This window comes from Thermobia domestica, chromosome 2 (assembly GCF_964235325.1).
Source record: "Thermobia domestica chromosome 2, izTheDome1.hap1.1, whole genome shotgun sequence".
In the NCBI taxonomy this organism is placed as follows: domain Eukaryota; kingdom Metazoa; phylum Arthropoda; class Insecta; order Zygentoma; family Lepismatidae; genus Thermobia; species Thermobia domestica.
This window is the reverse complement of record NC_137455.1, coordinates 7429126-7448822: the sequence shown is the minus strand read 5'-3', so window position 1 is coordinate 7448822 and position 19697 is coordinate 7429126. Positions and strand designations below refer to the sequence as shown.

Below are 19697 nucleotides of genomic sequence, written 5' to 3'. Positions count from 1 at the left end.
CACCACTAATAAATTAAAATTGTGCTCTCCACTCCGATTTATATGTTCGCGCTTTCGAACCAAGACAACAAACACATTTTTGATTTGAAATGAAATGAAATCTTTAAGTTTTACGTCCCACGGTTATGCCGGTTAGGCTAAAGGAGACGGTGATCATGAGAGATGAGTGAAATGGTGGAATGAAGAAAGTGGGAGGAAACGGGAGAACCCCGAGAAAACCCACGAGCACGGTGTTCGTCCACCACAAAGACATTTTTGATTTGTTACGTACCAAAGAGGCCTTGAAATACTCACAAACACTTTTTATTCTTTAGTTTTCTTTCCAACTATTTGGCGCCTTTTTGTTTGCTCAGATAAGCGAGCATTTAAAAGTGGTATTAATTATGGATTATTAATATCAGTCAGTAAAACCTGGTGCCCTATATACAAACATTTGCACGTAATTTTTCATTGATTGCATAACCATCATATGTTGTTTATGTAGACTAAATAAAAGGTATTGATTCCTTCGTTAGTTCATAGAAGCACACTACCAGGTGGAACAAGTAATCAGTACGTTCGAACGAAAACGTACTGCAATTGTCACATACTATTAAACACGGCAGCGTGGAAAACAAGTCTAACGGAGATTATGATAAGCTGCATGCCGGATACAAACAAAACACTAGCTATTCGTATCGCCTTTTGTGAATAGACAGACAATTGCGAAGTGGTAGTGAAAAAGGAAGTTAGTGTTGGCGCTGCTGTTAACGTGTTTTCACTCGAAACCAGAAAATACTAGTAACACACGACGTTTAGTGATTTTCAAGTGTGCACCTCAGTTTCTGTGATAGCCAAGTTAAATGGACGAGAGAAAATTAATGATTGTTTCGTAGCAGGTACGTAGCACTATCTAGCATTATCTCCAACTAGTGGGGTTTAAAGTATGAATTGTAACGTATTTTCTTTGACGATTTTTGTAAATGACAGTATTCTTACTATTGTCGCTTGTAGGTATAAGATTTGTGGTAAAGAAAAAAAAAGTTCTAGTAGCTCTAAATGTTTCGTACCGATACTATCGTAGCAGTGTATCAAACTCCCGTTCCGCAGTAATAGATGCAGGACATTTATAACAGGAAAATGAAGCGACCTTCATGATGTATGTTAAGTAAACATCCACACAGTGGTGTAGTTAAGACAACACAACTGGCCGCGAACTATGTGTATAACATGTTCGAATTATTGGAAATTGGCTCACTTCGTGATTGAGATCATTAAATCTCTAGTTCCGATCCCGTGACCGATATTATCAGTGGCGTATTTAGGATTTTTTCTTCGGGGAAGACGCTATGACAACACGTGGAATCAGGGGGCTAGCCCGCCTGAGTTTGAGAATTAAATATACCTAGGTATTTTAATTGATTGTCTGCTAATGTACTAGGGAAAAGCGTGAAACTCGTATATTGGTGGAGGATCTTACCTCGTGGGCAAATCTGAAATAAAGCTTCTGCAAACGCACGTTGAATAGTCTGTTTGTAATCTTATTTCAACTTAACTGATTTTATTAAACAACCCCCCCCCCCAAAAAAAAATGGAAATATTATGTTTAATCTGTGTATGTTTTTACCTGAAAGAAAATGTTATGACAAGTTGAAGCTAAAATATGCTGACTGCAGTTTTAGTGACAAGAATTGCAGACTGGTGAATCTTATGTGATATGATATACAAAAATTTAGCAACAAATCTAACTTTAGGAAGCATTATCTTGGCCAACCTAATTTCCTGGGCAGAGCTAGTCCGTGGCTAAACGGTTAGCGTGTGCGCCTTTGGCGTGGGAGCCCCGGGTTCGATTCCCGGCAGGAGCTTATGTGGTTCGGATTCCACGTTAATCAGTAGGTCCCGTCTCATATAACCTCGCTCGGGCGTTAAACTCAAAATCAACTCAATTTCCTGGTCTATTTATTTCCTTCTCTTGGTTTCCTTTAATTCAAACATTTACCTTTCTTTAGAACTAAACGATGTAAATATTCCTTTGCTATAATAACTGAAGTTGGTGTGGAACACCAGTTTCGCTTATCAGTTCGTCTGGTGTTACTAACGACGGCCGACTTGAATCTCAACTAACAACGGTCGAAAGTACGATAGGAGAAACGAAAGAAAGTAACAACTGAGAAAAAGAAACAGAAGATTAGAATAGACGAAAGAAAGAAAAAAGCAAACAATTCTTACATGGAATGAAATTTGACAAATACAGTATTATTTCTGAACAAAGAGCATAAGAAAATGGAAAGTCAATGAAATTCTTAGAAATGGTAAGAAGGATTATTGTTATACGTGGAATGCGAAAAACTAACAAATTTATTTGGGAAGGAGGGCTTGATTCCTCTAGCCCCCTAAACGCCACTGTATTTCATTATGGAGATTGCCACTGATTTTCCTCAGTCAGATGCACGTCAAGAATGACTTCCTCCCAAGCTTTCCAGGTGTCACTACTATCAAGTATTTCCAGTATAAACAACTATCATGATTTGAATGCAGTGGCCGAAGTTTCTTGTTTTAGGTTTTGCAAATACGTACACTTTTGCCTCAGTCTTTCCAAGTGAGTAATAGGAGGATGCCATTAATAGACTGGCCAAAGTTCTTCACATCACTGTTTCGAATTATGTCAATAAATATAAGTATTTGCACCGGAAGCAAGATTCTTTCCGGAGCAGAATATCGAGGGAAAGTGACTGTCTCGCTCAATCCCGGACTCCATTTTCTTAGGAGAAAGGTATGTTCAACTCCAATTAATCAACAGCAAAGCCTTTCTTCACAATATTCAAATAAATGTCATAATTTTGGATTTCTATAGCCTATTTCTCTGATGAGACATTTTTAGAAAATTATATTTGGATTTAGGGCAAGTTCTTGCTTTCGTCATTTCAGTTATTTCAATCTTTTAGTTCCGGTTTTGGGAACGTACGAGTATCTTTTCTTTTAGGTTCGTTATTGGCATCGAATCACATGGTGACTTACTGTTGATGGTTGTTGCTTCTCTGAGTGCTAAGTTTGGGTATGAATGACTTGACGTCTAGTGTTGTTGACAGTGTTCTTCACGTGATATTGCTTATGATTTGATCCCATGTGCTATCCTTCGTTGTTACAGGCGCATTTCGCGTGTGTTGCTTTCTGCTATGTATTAAGCTATTTTCGTGGCGGAATATGCCTAATGTGTTAGATATTCCTTTTGGTAATGAACAAATTAGAAATTTGAATTTATATTGGTTGTCAACATTAGTATGTGTCAATGAAGGTAACACTCTCTCTCAGTTGTTATTCGCTCGTAGTAGTCAGTGGAGACATTTAATTGTGAACCACTCCTTTACTTTTGTCAATTCTATTACTGGGGCATACACAAAATATTGATAACGTTTGGTGCCATTCGAGAAAAAGTTTGGGAGTATGTTTAGTACAAGGGGTCCAGAAGCACGTAAAAACACAAAATTTACAGGAGAAATGAATGATGCAAGTACTTAGATGTAACATAACGTAACTAAATCTAACCAACTTAACATAAATTAACCTAAGCTAACCTGAACTAACCTAATATTAGTAGAAATAAGCGAAATTCTATCATTTTTTGTAAAATTATGCGGAACCCCTACACTAATATAACATAAACCAAACGAACCTAACTTACCCTAAACTAACCAAATGTGAACAGAAATTACCAAAATTGTAACTTTTTTTTAGAGAGAGAAAAGAGCTGGATCCTTTCTGCTAAACATAGGCCAAAGTTTGATCTGTACATTTGGTTTAGGAGAAGTAGTGATGCAGTTCTGCTATTATTTCTGGACTAGACAATTTTGTTCTAGTTATAGACCTAATATTTGAGAGAATCAAGCTGCCGCTGTCCAACTATATTTACCGCACTAAAATGTCAGGTATTTATTTCTAATTCTTTTCTTCGTTATTTTAAGATCCTAGTAGGTTTTGGTCGTGGGGTTCGGAGGCTTGTTCCCTTTGAAGTATATAATTTTGTGAGGTGTTAGTATTTACTAGCATCAATTACCCGCTTTGCCGGGTTAAAATAATTAAAAAAAAAAAACAGTAATGTGTTCCGTTAGTCACTCACTTTTTTACTACTACTAAAGCGCTCTCTGATATCGGTTATTTTTATTCGATCATTTTTATATTTCTTTCCCATCTTCCTCCTCCTTGTTCATTACAGCAACCCCGAAAACTATGGATTTGGCACTAATATTAGTTATTTTCGATAATTTTTATACATCTTCACCCTACTGTCCCCCATGTTGTGGAGCACGGCATCAGAAGTGTGACTGTTCATCTCAGCGACCTCAAAAACCATAGATTCGACACTGATATTGGTCATCTTCGATAATTTTATATATATATCGAGTAAACGACACCTATATATCTCCCTCCTCCAATTCGACCAATTTGCGATGCTGAATTTGGATTTAAACAGGATCGGAAGTGTCACTCTTTAGCCACCCCGAAAACTATCGATTCAACACTGGTCATTTTTGATCATTTTTATGTATTTCCCCCTCCCACAAGTTACGAGGTTGAATTTGGACGTAAACGGGATCGGAGGTGTCACTGTTCAACTCAACGACCCCAAAAACTATGGATTCGACACTAATATTCCTAATTTTTGATCATTTTTATATATATCTCCCCTCCCCTTTCCTCCAAGTTGCAAGACTTAATTTGGATTTAAACAACATCGGAAATGTCACTGTTCATCTCAGCGACCCTGAAAACTATAGATTTGACACTAACATTGGTCATTTTCGATCATTTTTAAAGGCCTCTCTCTTCCCTCCCTCCCCTAAGTTTTACCGCCAAAGTGATATGACAAAAACTATTTCTGGTCCGAACCTTATCTATGTTGAAAATTTGATTGAGATCGATCAGATGGTTTAAGAGTGATGAAGTCACAAGAACACTCTTTTCTATTTTTTATTTATTTACTAGCAGCGTTCACCCCGCTTCGCTGCGGTCACCCCGGAACGCAATAAACTTTGTTACTTAGATAATTTTTACTTTTTCGCTTTCAAGTGATATGATAAAAACCATAGAAGATTGCATTAAATGTTAACATTATATCGCCTGTCATTTATGTTAACCCGCCCCGCTTCGCTGCGGTCACCCCGGAAGTTTTCGCTTTCAAGTGATATGATAAAAACCATAGTAGATTGCAGTAAATGTTAACATTATATCGCCTGTCATTTATGTTAACCCGCCGAGTGACACGGTCATGCGGGTTGCATATAAATACGTTTATTTTTACCTATGATGAGCTAACAAAGGATTTGTACGTTATGGACACTTGAATGGTCAATTATCTCAAGACACTGGTAATTAAAAATTAAAGTGATATGATAAAAACCATCTAGGGTCCAAATCCTAATAACCCCCCAAAAATAAAAGAAATTGGTTCAGCCGTATTAGCGTGATGAGGTAACAAAGGATTTGTGCGTTCTCTTTTATATAATAGATTTATTTTACATATATCTCCCTCTCACCTACGTTGCACCGTCAAAGTAAAATGATTTTTAAAAAAACTTTCCAGGTCCGAATCTCATTTATGTTGAAAATTTGATCGAGATCGCTTGTGTGGTTCAAGAGTTAAGTTTTATTCATTTTCATATATCTCCCTCCTCTAAGCTCTATCATCGAAGTGAAATGATTTAAAAAAAAAAAAAAAATCCCAAACTCAAACGTCATCCATGTTGAAAATTTGATTCAGATCGGTCTGGTGGTTGAACAGTTATTAACTCACGATCAGTCACTTTTATTTTTGTTTACATTGATTTTTGTATATCTTCCCCTCCCCTATGTTGCTCCATCAAAGTGAAACGATAAAAACATCCCAGGCACGAACCTCAACTATGTTGAAAATGTGATCGAGATTGGTCCTTTGGTTCAAGAATTATTCCGCCTTATGCAGAGTCGTTTTGAAGCATGATTAGCGTCATACTAAAGCCTGACTACTGCAGGAAATGTTAGTCGAACTATTTAGTATGGCACTAATCACGCGTCAGAACGACTCTGCATAAGGCCTATTAAGTTTTATTTATTTTTTTATATCGTCCTCCTCCCCTAAGTTACACCATCAAACTGAATAGATAAAAACACTCCCAGGCCCGAACCTTACCTATGTTGAAGGTTTGATCGAGATATATCGGGAATTTCAAGAGATTAGGAGTCACAAACATAGTCACTTTAAATTTTATAATATGCCTTAGATTTTGAAGTTACGAAGAGCAGAACAAACATTAGGTGTGGCTCCATCTATGCAAATAAAACTTGGTCATCTTGTTTGTTGTCGTCACAAAGTGGGAAATTGGTTGAAAGCTTTAAAATGAAGTTTTTGATATAGCCATAATCTATCATGACCTGTTTTTCTTTTATCATAAAATATGCGTATCCGAAGGGGAGTAAAATTTATTTAAGAAGTTTAGTATCTAACAAACCTTCAAGTCAAGACAAAACTCGGTATAGAAACTCCTCAATAATACATGCCAGAGTTTTTCAAAATTCTCATTTTAATAGAGGTAAGAGGGACATTTCTTGTATTCAAAAGTAGCCAAGAATGTAAGAAGTTGTTGTTATTATTATTATTATTATTATTATTATTATTATTATTATTATTATTATTATTATTATTATTATTATTTAAGTATTCTACCTGGTGGTAGGTTCTGGGACTAATGAGTCTTTTTTTTATTTATTTTAACTTTGTTTGGGCCTGCAAATGTTTCTTTCACGTTTCTCCATCTTCAGCTTCCTCTTTTAACTCCCAATATTTTCTTCTATTTTTCAACTTGTCGATCACTTGTGTTCTTCCTATTCCCCGCTTTCCTTCCATCCTTCCTTCTATGGCGGTATGAAGAAGACAATTTCTTCAAAAGATGTGTCCAATCCAATTGGCCTTCCTACGAAGAATACTGGCTAAAAGCATTCTCTTCTCTCCTATCCGTTTTAAAACATCTTCGTTTGTTACTCTTTCTGTCCATTATCTCTGCTCCGTGTTTTAGTGTTCTGGCTAAGGACCTGAGGGATAAATGTACATAACGAAAGTTCTAAGAAGCCACATGTAGGTATAGTATATTTGTAGGCAGATTTCGTGGAATTTTGGACAATAAGATTGGGAAGAGACATTGAGATAGTATAAAGTACTAGAGATGCCCTTCCTTGTGTCGCAGTGTTGATTTGAGTGTGCTCTCGATTGTAGCGTTCGATTCGATATATCCTCTCCCAAGATGGCATATTCCGCAAGTTTCAGTCAGTGTATAAATAATGGGGACCCTCCAGTTGGGAGCTCTCTAATTTGTAATACGAAGCCATAGGCAACGCTGCATATGAGAAGTGCAGGAAGGAACTTCACAATAACCTTGCAAAAACTTGCCAATTAGTAACATTTTGGTCCTTGTGCCTTTTGGAAAATACTACACTTACTAATGGTAAACATATGGTGGGCTAATTATCTATACCTCTGCCAAATATTGTGGCCTATTGTCATGTTTTTAAACACTCTGCTCTTGTAGTATTTAACTAAGCTTAATCTGTCCAATGATGCGATGTAAGCGAAGTGGAAGTTAAGAAAATCTGTGGAAGGCAAACTTGGAACAAGTGCCTAAAAATTACCGTAGATTTTGAACAATACCAAATGCTATTACCATTTACATTATCTGCTCAAATTACAACACTAAATCGGAAATTATTATTTTTAAAGGTAAATCATAGCGTCTGTGATTTTTTTAACTAACAAATTGTACAATCAAAAATAATTATATACTATACGTATACGAAATATGAATTTCCAATTTGGTAGAACCGTCTGTTAAAGTGAACGTAAACCCATTTACGAATATACTTTTTTGTACAGAATATCGCTAAATAACGTCCGATTTGTATGAGAGATAGGCCTATTGTTCCTACTCCCCCCTAAACCCCCCACAATCAAATAGTTGCCTTGCCAAGGTGTTACAGAACACTTGTACGTTACATAATTTTGGCAACATTTCCAACAACTCATAAACCTATACAGCGTGGTACGGAAGTGGGCGTATCCTCCCTTTAGTTTCAACAGTATGGTGTTAGTTATAGTAATGTCTGCACACAGTTACCTTAAAGTCTTAATAATTTTAAGAGCCATAAACATCGATATGATCACCATCCATGTCGTAACACAGCTGAATTCTGCGCCAAGTTCTCGCAGGTGTTTTCCGGAGATACTCCGTAGTCACGAGGGTGAAGACGTGTTCCACAACTGCTCGTAATTACTGCGTTGTGTGATATCGAATGTTTTCTGCTTGTTGCTTTATGAAACCTCAAAGAGCATTGTCTGGTGTTCTCAGATCGGGACTTCTTGAAGGCCAGGCAAGGGGAGCTGATGAAGATGCACAGCCTCTTCCAATCCAGCGGCCAGGAAACGTCTGATTCAGGTAATTGCGCACGTGAATCGCGAATTGCGCTGGTGCGCCATCTTGCTGTATCACAACAGTGTCTTTGATACCATTTTCTTCCAGTTAAAGCACCAACCACTCGTTAAGCATCTCCAGGTAAGAATGTCCATTAACATTGTCTTCGATGAAGTAATTTGGAGTACGCCCACTTCCGGACCACGCTGTAGTTTAATAAATAAGCATTCTTAATAATAGTTTGACAATTCTCTAGGTAGTAGTCTTTACAAGCCTTTTGATAGTGTAAATACAATACATATGCCTATTCACTTCATGTTATTACAAGATCACAACGATATTATATTATTGACTGTTACAGGGTAAAAGAAGAAAGAAAACGGCTTACCTTGACAAAATATGAAATTCCAAAGACTTTGACTTTTTTCGTCGTATATTTTTTCTAGGAGCACAGACAATCAGCAATAAAACAGACAAGTTACTATGGAGCCTTACGTGAAAAACATCTCTTTATCCTCTTCCAATATGGCGGATCGATCCGATATGTGCGAGTTCGATACTATCAAAGATCTCGCATCAAGTCATCTCTAGTTCTTTGTATTATCTCAATGGGTAGAGAGCATGTAGCGCTGGTGGTTTTCTGTTATATTGTCTAGCTGTAGTTTCGATATGTTGCGCTTAGAGAAAACCGCGACCCAGTGCAGGGCCCCTAGGTATTTATCTCGTGGTTGGGGAAGAAGTGGGATGACATAGAGGGTTATATGAACGGGTCGTTGCTGGCTAATTTGTAAGTATATTATTTAGTCGTTTGAACTAAAATTTACTCCTGGAAAAAATGTTTAGTTGTCCGTATAGCAGTTACTATAGATTTAGTTAATTGGATATTTATTTACTAATTTTTAAACTATTTTTGTAATATACAATCCTATACAGTAACTCATAGCTTGTTTTATATTTTCCGCACGAGTGACTGTCACCATCTTTGGTGTTTTCATCCTATGATATACGGTCTAATATTTTGCGACCTGAAGTTCCACTTTTTCCCTTCGCTTTTCTCTTCGCCTATTTTTGCTCCAATTTGACTGCATTGCAAAAAGCGGGGGAGAAAATAAATAATTCTTCATCTTGTCCCTTGAACGTTATCATACAATACTTCATAATTGCAACAAGTAGTGTAAGGTTAAAGAGAAAAATGGGATTCATAATACCAAGAATGAAAGAAATTCCTATGCAGACTATGTCAAGGTTTTATAAACTTGTTTTTTTAACGGCCATTGTCTCTGGTCAAGTAGACTAAACTCGGCAACTGGTTTGGTAGGTTTTAAACTACTTCGGAATATCTTCAGTTTTAACTTTGTCAGTATAATATTATTATTATTGTTATTTCTTATTAAGGCAATGATTAAATTGGCTCGGTATCAGCCAGTGTAAATAAAGGTGCCAAGAATAATAACAGCTGTAAAACATTTAAAAAATACGTTCTACTATATTGAGGTATACCTAGTGGTGTATTTAGGGGGTGACTATCGGGCTCAAGCCCTCCCCGAAATTATTTCATTATTATTTTTTGGCATTATGCGTACAACACAAATGCGTCTTACTGGTTTTCAAGCCCCCCGAAACAAGATACTAAATACGCCACTGCGTATACCTAAAACAAATCTGTGTGTACGAACATGCCTGTAGTGCAAGGATGAGTCATAATCTTGCAATATTTCCACACCTCAAACATCAGGGGCGCGTATACACCATTATCAATCGTAAGTACAAAGTCAGTACTTACGCAAAAGGTAGTGTGGCAAAAGGACACCACCTATTTAGCTCAGAGGACACCACTTTGTCAGTATCTTCAGTCAGGTTTTAGTGGCAGTAACAATGAGTGCTCAACCATTGCTGATACGTGAACTGTTACTGCATTGAGTTCGAACTCAGGCATAATGCTATAGCAGCAACCCAAATCATTTGGTATGCGAAAGGGAGCTGCAGACAGCAACTCGTTAGTTCCAGAAATTTTTCGTGCAGATTGTAAAAATGTAGATCAGCCAAAGCCCTGCCGCCCTAGGGTAACAGAGTCTGAGGTCATACGACATGCCATTGAGGAAAATCCATCAACCATCACACAATGAGTGTCAAATCACCTCAGCATGGCACAGTACACTGTACTACATACCTTCACAAATTCGGGGAAAATATCAGGACTTGCCACATTGTGCCACATGAGTCCAGCACAGTCCCAGAGGAAAATGGATTTGTAGCGACAACTGCTGTAAAATCCACGTGGTGTACCTTATCTGAAACGGATCGCCACATGCGACGAAAAGTGGGTGTTTTTCCGAGATCCTAATGTGCAAAAACATTAGTTGAGCAAGGACCAATTCCAGAATCGGTCGTCAAACAAGACCAATTCAAGCATAAAGTCATGTTTTATGTGTGGTGGAACTACGAAGGCGTTTCGAATTCCTTCCTAACGGTCATACCAGCAATACTGACCTTTATTTTCAACAGTTTGGATGCATACTGCACTACGCCAAAAATATCTTGAGTTATGAACCGAAAGTGTGCCCTGCTGCAACAGGATAACGCCAAACCACACTCGGGTTGAAAAACGCAACTACTTCAGGAACTTGATAGCATCGAACTGATGCCACACCTGGCATATAGTCCTGACCTTGCCTCTTAAGATTAGTAATTGTTTCAGCCTATGGCGCACTTCCTAAAATCAAGATCCTTCACCAAGTAGCAGGAGGTAATAGCAGTGACTGACTTCTTTGCCTCTAAGGACAAGACGTGGTAACGATGAAATCGAAGACCTGGCGAGAATCTGGCTGTAGACAGTCCTTCGTACTTTGAATGCTTACATGCTTTGATTGCATTGTAATAAAAACATGTATGTTGTATCAGAATATTGCAAAACTAATTATTCACCTGTGTAATTTCTCAGTTCTACCCGTTTCGTTTACGAGACTATCTAGATAGAATCGAAAATGAAAATGAAATCTTTAAGTTTTACGTCCCACGGTTATGCCGGTTAGGCTAAAGAAGACGGTGATGATGAGAAATGAGTGAAATGGTGGAATGAAGAAAGTGGGAGGAAACGGGAGAACCTCGAGAAAACCCACGAGCACGGTGTTTGTCCACCACAAAGTCCACACGGCGCGAACTGGGATCGAACCAGGGACCCTAAGCACCGGAGGTGAACGCTCTACCACTGAGTCACCGCGCCTAGGTAGAATCGAGAGGGGAGGAGAAATTTCATGAGCCCCATGGACAACAATATTTAACCCAAGTCTTAACTCTCAAACATTGTTTTACTATTACATGATTCATACATAAAAAGTATAAATTGATAAAACAATTGTACGAATACAATGAAGAGCATTTATACGTTATACTCAAAGAAAAAGACTAAATACAGTGACTCAAAAACAGGGGCGGATCCAGGACCGACTTCTGGGGGGGGGCAGTGGATTGTCATACTGCTACTTTTAAGGGCTCCAAACTTTGGGATGGGTTTATATATATATATATATATATATATATATATATATATATATATATATATATATATAATAAGAAAGTTTCTTCTTCTGGGGGGGGCGATCGCCCCCCTGTATCCGCCCCTGCTCGAAAAGTTATTAAACTTCTGGCAGCCGCAACAGAAATGTGTGCATATAGCAGAGACAAACGAAAGAACTTCAGAAAAAAAAGGAAAGACAAATGGAAATCACACGAAGCTACTAGTTTCCATACTTTCAAAGCAGAGCATAACCTTCTTAAATCATGTTTTTAATATATTCAACTAAGGAACAAAATTTAGACAACCTAGACAAGCAAACAGAACCAAAACACACACTGTAGAAAAAATTCTTAGCCTGTTGTGAATGCAACTGTGCTCGGAACAGTGTAAAATAGTGTCCGTTGGTCTGTGACTAGATATCAATTTGGAGGTGCATCAGGCAAAAAAATGAGACGAAATGCAAGGAAACAACTGAAATGGGAAGAAAGATAGCAGTGAGATGCAACCAACAGGGCAAATCCTTTATAGAAATACTAAATAGACCGATCGACACAGTGAAGAGCAATATACACAGATTCAAAAAAGCAAATAGTGTAAAAATCAAAGGTACAAGTGGCTGACTCGTAGACCTGACGTCTCCACAAAACGAGCAACATAGTATGGAAAGTGAAGAAAACCCAAGGTGACCAGAACTTTTACTTTCAAAAACGGGACGCATACGAATCGGCGACGGGGGGGGGGGGTGACTTCCACATTGCATTTTGGAACCCAGCAGTGTTTTCAATTTACAAAATACACGAGTAAGAGTGATAACACAGCGTTTCTAACTTAAGTACTACCCAAAAATGCTTTTAACTTCAACACTCAGAATTCCACTTGAACCACAGAGCACTCGATTCTCATTTGAATATTCAGAAGTTCTAGGCACGGCTGAACCTTCCCAATGAGTGTTGGTACGGAAGAGTGTAGAATTAGCATTGACCATTTATATTTTGATTAATAATTACGGGACACCTGAGTCATGTTTGCTTAAAAACGGGATATTTAGGCGTCCCGTTTGAGAATCAGAAAAAAACGAGACAACGATTGAAAATAAGGGACTGTCCCGGCTAAAACGGGACGTCTGGTCACCTTGAGAAAAACCCAAAATCGAATGCCTCAAAAAATAGAAATTAAGTGGCAAGGGAAATAGGGAAGCATGTAAATACACAAACAATAAGAAATATACTTCATGAAGCTCAGTCCAATTTTTGTACACCTCATTGAAAAACTTGTCAACAGGATGAATAGAAGAAAGCGACTGACCGTAATAGCACCCATGAACTTTGACAGTACGTAATATTCACCGATAAAAGCAAATTCAATCTGTTTAAGTCCAATGGGCGCGAAAGAACCGTGAACTAGATACGAAAGATCTCACAGCAAAACAAATGATGGATCAGTAATGGTGTGGAAGTGTATGAGTGCTAATGGTGTGCGGGATTTGTGTTTTATTGAATACCATGTATCACACGTGCTATATCTCCAACAGTGTTAAAATAATCGCTCTCTCCGATGACTATATCTTCACTCAGGACTTTGACCCGAAACATACAGCTCTAAGCACCAAATTATGGATATTGTTCATGACGACAGCTGGATGACAATACCTAATCCCGTCAAGAAAGTGTGGTGTATTTCCGAAGAGTGGATTCGCAAACACCATAGAAAATATCTCCAATAAAAAATACCTCAACCGGGTTTCGTTGAAAGAGTGGAGGATGGTTAGCGACAAACAACAGAAACATTGATAGAAGTCGACCCCACGATGGTTACAAGAAATAATCAAGAGGAAAGGCGGCCCAACCAGATACTAAGGATGTCATCCTCTCCTTACATTGTATGAACAAATATTGCAGTTCAATACTTCTTTTTAGCTCAATATTCAAATCTTGTCTCCTGTTTGTTTGTACTGGTTTTGTTCCACTATTAAATAAGTTGGTTTTCTATTAGTTTGTACCAACATATCTGATAAGTTCATGTATATGTAAAGCTTCTGGTTCAGTTTTATCTGTTGTCCTGTGAGGCTTGACATTAGTACTGCACCTAATTGAATACTTTTTTGAGTCTCTGTCTGTATATACGAAACAATATTGAAAACTCAAAACTTAAATATCTATGAATTATCAAGGGTCATCAGCGACAGCCTTTACATATGGCGAACCAAGCAACCGCGTGTTTTTCCGGAGTTCAGAGTATAGCTTTTGATTTCTTACAACATATGTGGTCAAGTACGCCATTTAATAAAGTTACGAAGTTTATAAAATCCTAATCAACCCGATAACAGTCGTATAAGTAGCCGGTCTGCAGGACGTAATAACATGGATGGGCGCGAGGGGCCATAGGCCGTAAATTGCGTAGGGCAGTAAGATGCCTACATCCACCACTGTCCTTCATCTACGTATATATTCAGTGTATTAGTGACTCTCATTGCTCTTCAATTTATCCTGCAGTATCCTTGTAGGTACGTACATATGTACGGTTGTAAAATTCAAATCGTATTTTTTGATCAGTCTTTCGCAAGCGACACTTTCCTGCAAACGTGGAACTAAATGAGCCTTATGCAGAGTCATTCTGACGTGTAATTAGTGCCATACTAAAGAGTTCTACTAATATATGTTTTCTGAAGTTGTCAAGTCTTTAGTATGACGCTAATCATACGTCAAAACGACTCTGCATAAGACCCAATAAGTTTATTTTCCAATATTAGTTCTGGTTGCATTGATGTAAGGACAATTAAGGGAAAAGAATTTCGTTCGCAGGCATCAGAATTACGTGAAAATTATTGTATTGTATTGTCGTCCTTTTTATCATATTTTTGCACTGTATTAAATTGCATCTGAAATAGTCACGTCATTTATAAATATAGAAGTAAAAGAAACAAAAATAATGTAAATTACATGCATTAAGCTAAATATTATACCTTACAGAAAGAATTGAATTTTTCCTGGCTATGTGATTTTAGTGTTCTCGAGCCATTAGCTAGGTGAAGGTAGGTAGATAGATAGATAGATAATATGCAGTACCGGAACTAGAAATTCGGCCTCCCCGCAAGAAAATTTGAAAGGGCCCCTTCTATATTCAATATTTTTCCAAAAGTACATTTTAATGAAATATTCCCAGTGTTCTATTTGCTAGGGAACAGATTCAAATACTTACGTTTTATTTAAAATCCTTCCCCCTCGACTTCATCTTCGTAAACTCCTATACAAAATCTCTCTTTGCAATGAATGAAGCCTCTTATGGTTGATTGCCAACATTCCCAAGTTGCTCATTCTCTCCTGTGTCATTGAACACCTTAAATAGCTTTTGATCCTTTTTAAGACTGAGAGGACCTTATGCAGAGTCGTTTTGACGTATGATTAGCGTCATACTAAAGGCATGTACTGCAGGAAACATATGTTAGTCGAACACTTTAGTATGGCACTAATCACGCGTCAGAAGGACTCTGCATAAGACCCAGAATGACCGTTCAGTGGAAGTCACAGTCACGGGGAAAGTCAGGAATAAAGCAAGAGTAGTCAAAACTTCAGGATAACTTGGGACAATTGTATTAAATTCGTCGTATAGTAATACCGCCAATTAAAGAACAGTGTCCATTTTTGAATTTTTTTTTTTTAAGTCCAGTGCGAAGGAAAATTAATTACAATGGTAGCGACGGGCCAATGAAGAAAATGGCAGAAAACGGAAGAATCTTGAGGAAAGCTACACAGTGTTGGTTCATTACAAATCCCACTTGGCAGGAGTTGGGATCGAACTAGGAACCGTACGCACCACAGGTAAGCGCTCTATCCCTAAGCCATCTTGAACATTAATTTAAAAAGTTTTTTTTTTTTTAAATAATACTTGAAATAAAAGTGGAGCTTTCGAAATGTGGATGTGAAGAAGAATGAAGAGAATTAGTTGGTCGAGCGGAAAACAATTGAAGGTGTTAGAAATGGTGGGGAAGACTAGAACAATTTTAAATATTATTTTAAAAAAAAAAAAGGAAAAGAAACTGGCTCTGGCATTGGCCAAGAAGGAATTGTATCATGAGGGACATCCTACAAGGTATGGTGGCAGGAAAGAGAGGAAGAGGGCGAAGAAGGCTACAATTGATCGATGATATCAAATAAGAAAAATCGAACGTGAAGACGAAGAGGTTAGCGGAAGACGTGGAGCATAAAAGCTTCTCAGTTGCGGGAAGTGACCTGCCAATAATGGCAGAATACCTATGATAGTGATGATGATTTTAGAACCTATTGCTAACACAATAAGTTATTATATAGAAAGAAATAACACAAAACAAATAGGTCTACTAAAGCATAAGATTCGCAACAACAAAAATCACACGAGGTGCTTTCACTATAGTTTCAGCTTTCGAAAACGAGCTAATGAAGAGGGTGGATGGTTCAAGCTAAGGGGAAAATGTACGCACAAACACACACGAAAATTGTGCTGGGTGTTCGGATTCCAAGACAGCTTTCATATTCCGGGGCAAAATTTGCGCCAATTTTTCGTTCGTATTTCAAGTTCTTCGAGTTCTGGGCGTTCAGGTTCCGCGAACAATATAATCTACCTTTATAATCTTCAGTGACCATGAACAAAACATAGAAGCCATGTACTCATTCATGTATCGAAAATCAATATCTACGAAACATCAAAGCCTGTCGATATATTCTGATATGCGTTTTGTAATGTAGCACACCTTCAGTTACAGAGGACAATTACATGTAATTAATTCTGGACAATGTATGCCACACAAGGTATATCCCTTGCGTGGGAGATCCTGGTTCGATTCCCGGTGGAAGATTATGTGGTTTGGATCCCAAGTTGAGCTGTAGGTCCATATCTCATATAGCCTCGGTATTGAACAGAACGCTAAACTCCAGATCAAGCAATCAACGAGGAATATCCCAGTAGGGTGTCAAATCCAAAGCCGTTTGAACTTTACAACTACCGAAGTCTAGGATTGCCAATTTAGCCACTTTCTGGGCAGGTCTGCTCATTTTGAGAATCTGGCTAGCCACAAATCCCCCCCCCCCCAAAAAAAAAACACTAGTAGCTTTTCTAACCATATGTTTTGCTTTCAGCCATTTTCTGAGTTTAGTAACTTTTTTTTATGTATTCTCCGAGTAATCCTAAAGTTTAATTCATTTTCTAAGTGGTAGCATTCTAAACCTCACTGCTACAATTGACCCCTAAAATATAGCATTGATGATCATACTGACCCCCCCCCATATCTTGAAATGAAATGAAATTTTGAGTTTTACGTCCCACGGTTATGTCAGTTAGGCTAAAGGAGACGGTGATGATGAGTAATGAATGAAATGGTGGAATGAAGAAAGTGGGAGGAAACGGGAGAACCCCGAGAAAACCCACGCACACGGTGTTTGTCCACCACAAAGTTCACTTGGCGGGAGCCCCCCCCCATATCTTGGTTACACGGTAAAGAATGAGTTCAAAACCTGTACGTTGCCAGTAGATTGAGAAAAATCTTCGAGCAAGAAGTGTAAATTGAGTAGAAACCTCATTAAAGAAATTCAGACTAGACTTCCTGATAATATAGACACCTTCAGAAAATCTCTCTTTTCAGTGTCAATGAGAATTTGAAACCAGTGTAACAGTTTTTTTTTTTTACTGACAGCTTTAGCTTTCACTTTGGAATTTGAGGATAATATCGAAAATCAGTGGTGAACATAAATTCATAAGTCTTCAACTGAAGAAATTTTACAAGAAGTAAATCAGTACACAGATGATAAAGGAGAGTCTATTTTTCAGAATTAGTTTCGTTGACTTTCTTTCATACTAACGCTTCCACATTCGAACCGAAAGTGAGGCATGTATTCAACAAAGTAAATATAGTCAAAAATAGACTCCCGTGGTGCCCCCCCCTTATGTCCATGACGCACCCCCCCAATTGTCTACCCGTAGGTGTACTTCCATGAAAAAATCTTCTTTTTGATTAATTTTTACACTCCCTCAAACATATTTATACAGATTTTTAACCCCCCCAAATATTTCAATGACGCACTTTGCGTCATAGCCCCCCCCTTGTGGGCACCCCTGCACAAGGAAACATCTTATATTAATAGTAGCATTGACCAGTCAAACAATGCGCAATAGATAGAGGAGCGAAGAAAAGTGAGACATCCAAAGTTTTACGGGCCGACACCCAGAAACACAGGAGATACAGAGGAAAGAATGATCGAGAATCATGTGAAGATAGCAATGCAAAAGATACACTGACACAGAAAGAACTTCAAAATGATTAAAGTAATCAAAATGACATTTACAAAACAGCATAGTAAGGAAACATTGTATCCACAGACATACTCAATAACATCATATGCAATGCAGTGGTGCCAACTGAGCACAAAATGAAGTTTTGTTAAATGGCACGGAACACAATTTATAACATCTAGTAAATCTAATTATGAGTAGAACCATACATATTAAGTTGTGATGTACAATGTTCCCAACGTTTGAAGATAGGCCTATATGAAATCCCATATGAATCTCGGAAGTAGAAGAGAACATACAGTACACGATTCGAACTAGTTCAAACCAAAATATCAGACCATGAACAAGAATATCATTACTGAAGTACAAAAATAACGTACGAAGCACAATGTCGAAGCATTTTTGCCAAAGGAAAATGTCAGAATGGTATCAAAACACAGCGCATAAGCTAAAATAATCCATGCCCTTGGATGATCAAATGGTCCGCAGGCTCGCTGCTGGTGCATATGTTCGATTTCCGATGGAGCGTTCTGCAACATAGTAGTAGTTGGAATCCTACATTAACTTAGATGCGGGGCCGGATCTAGGGGGGATCAATTCGGGACATTCGCCCAGGGACGCAGCTGGTTGAGAGTATGTATGAGAAGCCACTTCGATTGTGTACTGTATGTACTTTTCTACATCGAAGATTCATATAGGAATTCATATAGGCCCATCCTCAAACGTTGGCAATACTGTACACCACAAGTTAATATGTATGGTTCTACTCATAATTAGATTTACTAGATGTTATAATTTGTGTTCCGTGCCATTTAACAAAACTTCATTTTGTGCTCAGTTGGCTACACTGCATTACATATGATGTTATTGAGTATGTCTGTGAATACAATGTTTCCTTACTATATTGTGTTGTAATTGTCATTTTGATTACTTTAATCATTTCGAAGTTTTCTGTGTCTGTGTATCTTTTGTATTGCTATTTTCACATGATTGTAGATTGTTCTTTCCTCTCTGTCTCCTGTGTTTCTGGGTGTCGGCCCGTAAAACTTTGGATTTCTCACTTTTCTTCACTTCTTTATTGATTGCGTATTGTTTGATTGGGTAATGCTACTATCAATATAAGATGTTTCCTTGTCAGTAGCAGGTTGGAATCAAAAACGCTTTCTTCAGTTTCAAGAGTGAGTTATGGGACACATCGTGGGTAAAACTTATTTTCTATATGAAATTTAAACCACAGTTTTGCAACTAGTTGAAACAAAAGCAGCCCGGTACAAACAATCGAGACAGAAGAACCTTATCATCTCAGCCTGAAGATGATGATGATATTTATTTGTGTTAGGGGAGTTTTGCTTTAATTTTATGCTACTATAGGAACCAAATTTATTTAAGATTGTCTTAGCGTGGATGCGTGTTTTTTTTTTTTTTTTTAATCTAGTCATTGCAGGCCATTTTTAGCTATTGATTTTAGCCACTTTTTCTCGTTTACTGTTGACTTTTGGCAACTA

At 37.8% G+C, this 19697-nt stretch overlaps 1 protein-coding gene across 1 annotated transcript in view; it reads left to right on the top strand.

The window, feature by feature from the left end:
- Nucleotides 1-475: 475 nt before the first annotated feature.
- Nucleotides 476-19697, top strand: part of LOC145669992 (uncharacterized) — a 66743-nt gene continuing 47521 nt past the window's right edge. The window contains exon 1 of the mRNA XM_081738334.1: nucleotides 476-878. The gene's annotated coding sequence lies outside the window, so the exon portion shown is untranslated. The remainder of the gene's footprint in view (nucleotides 879-19697) is intronic.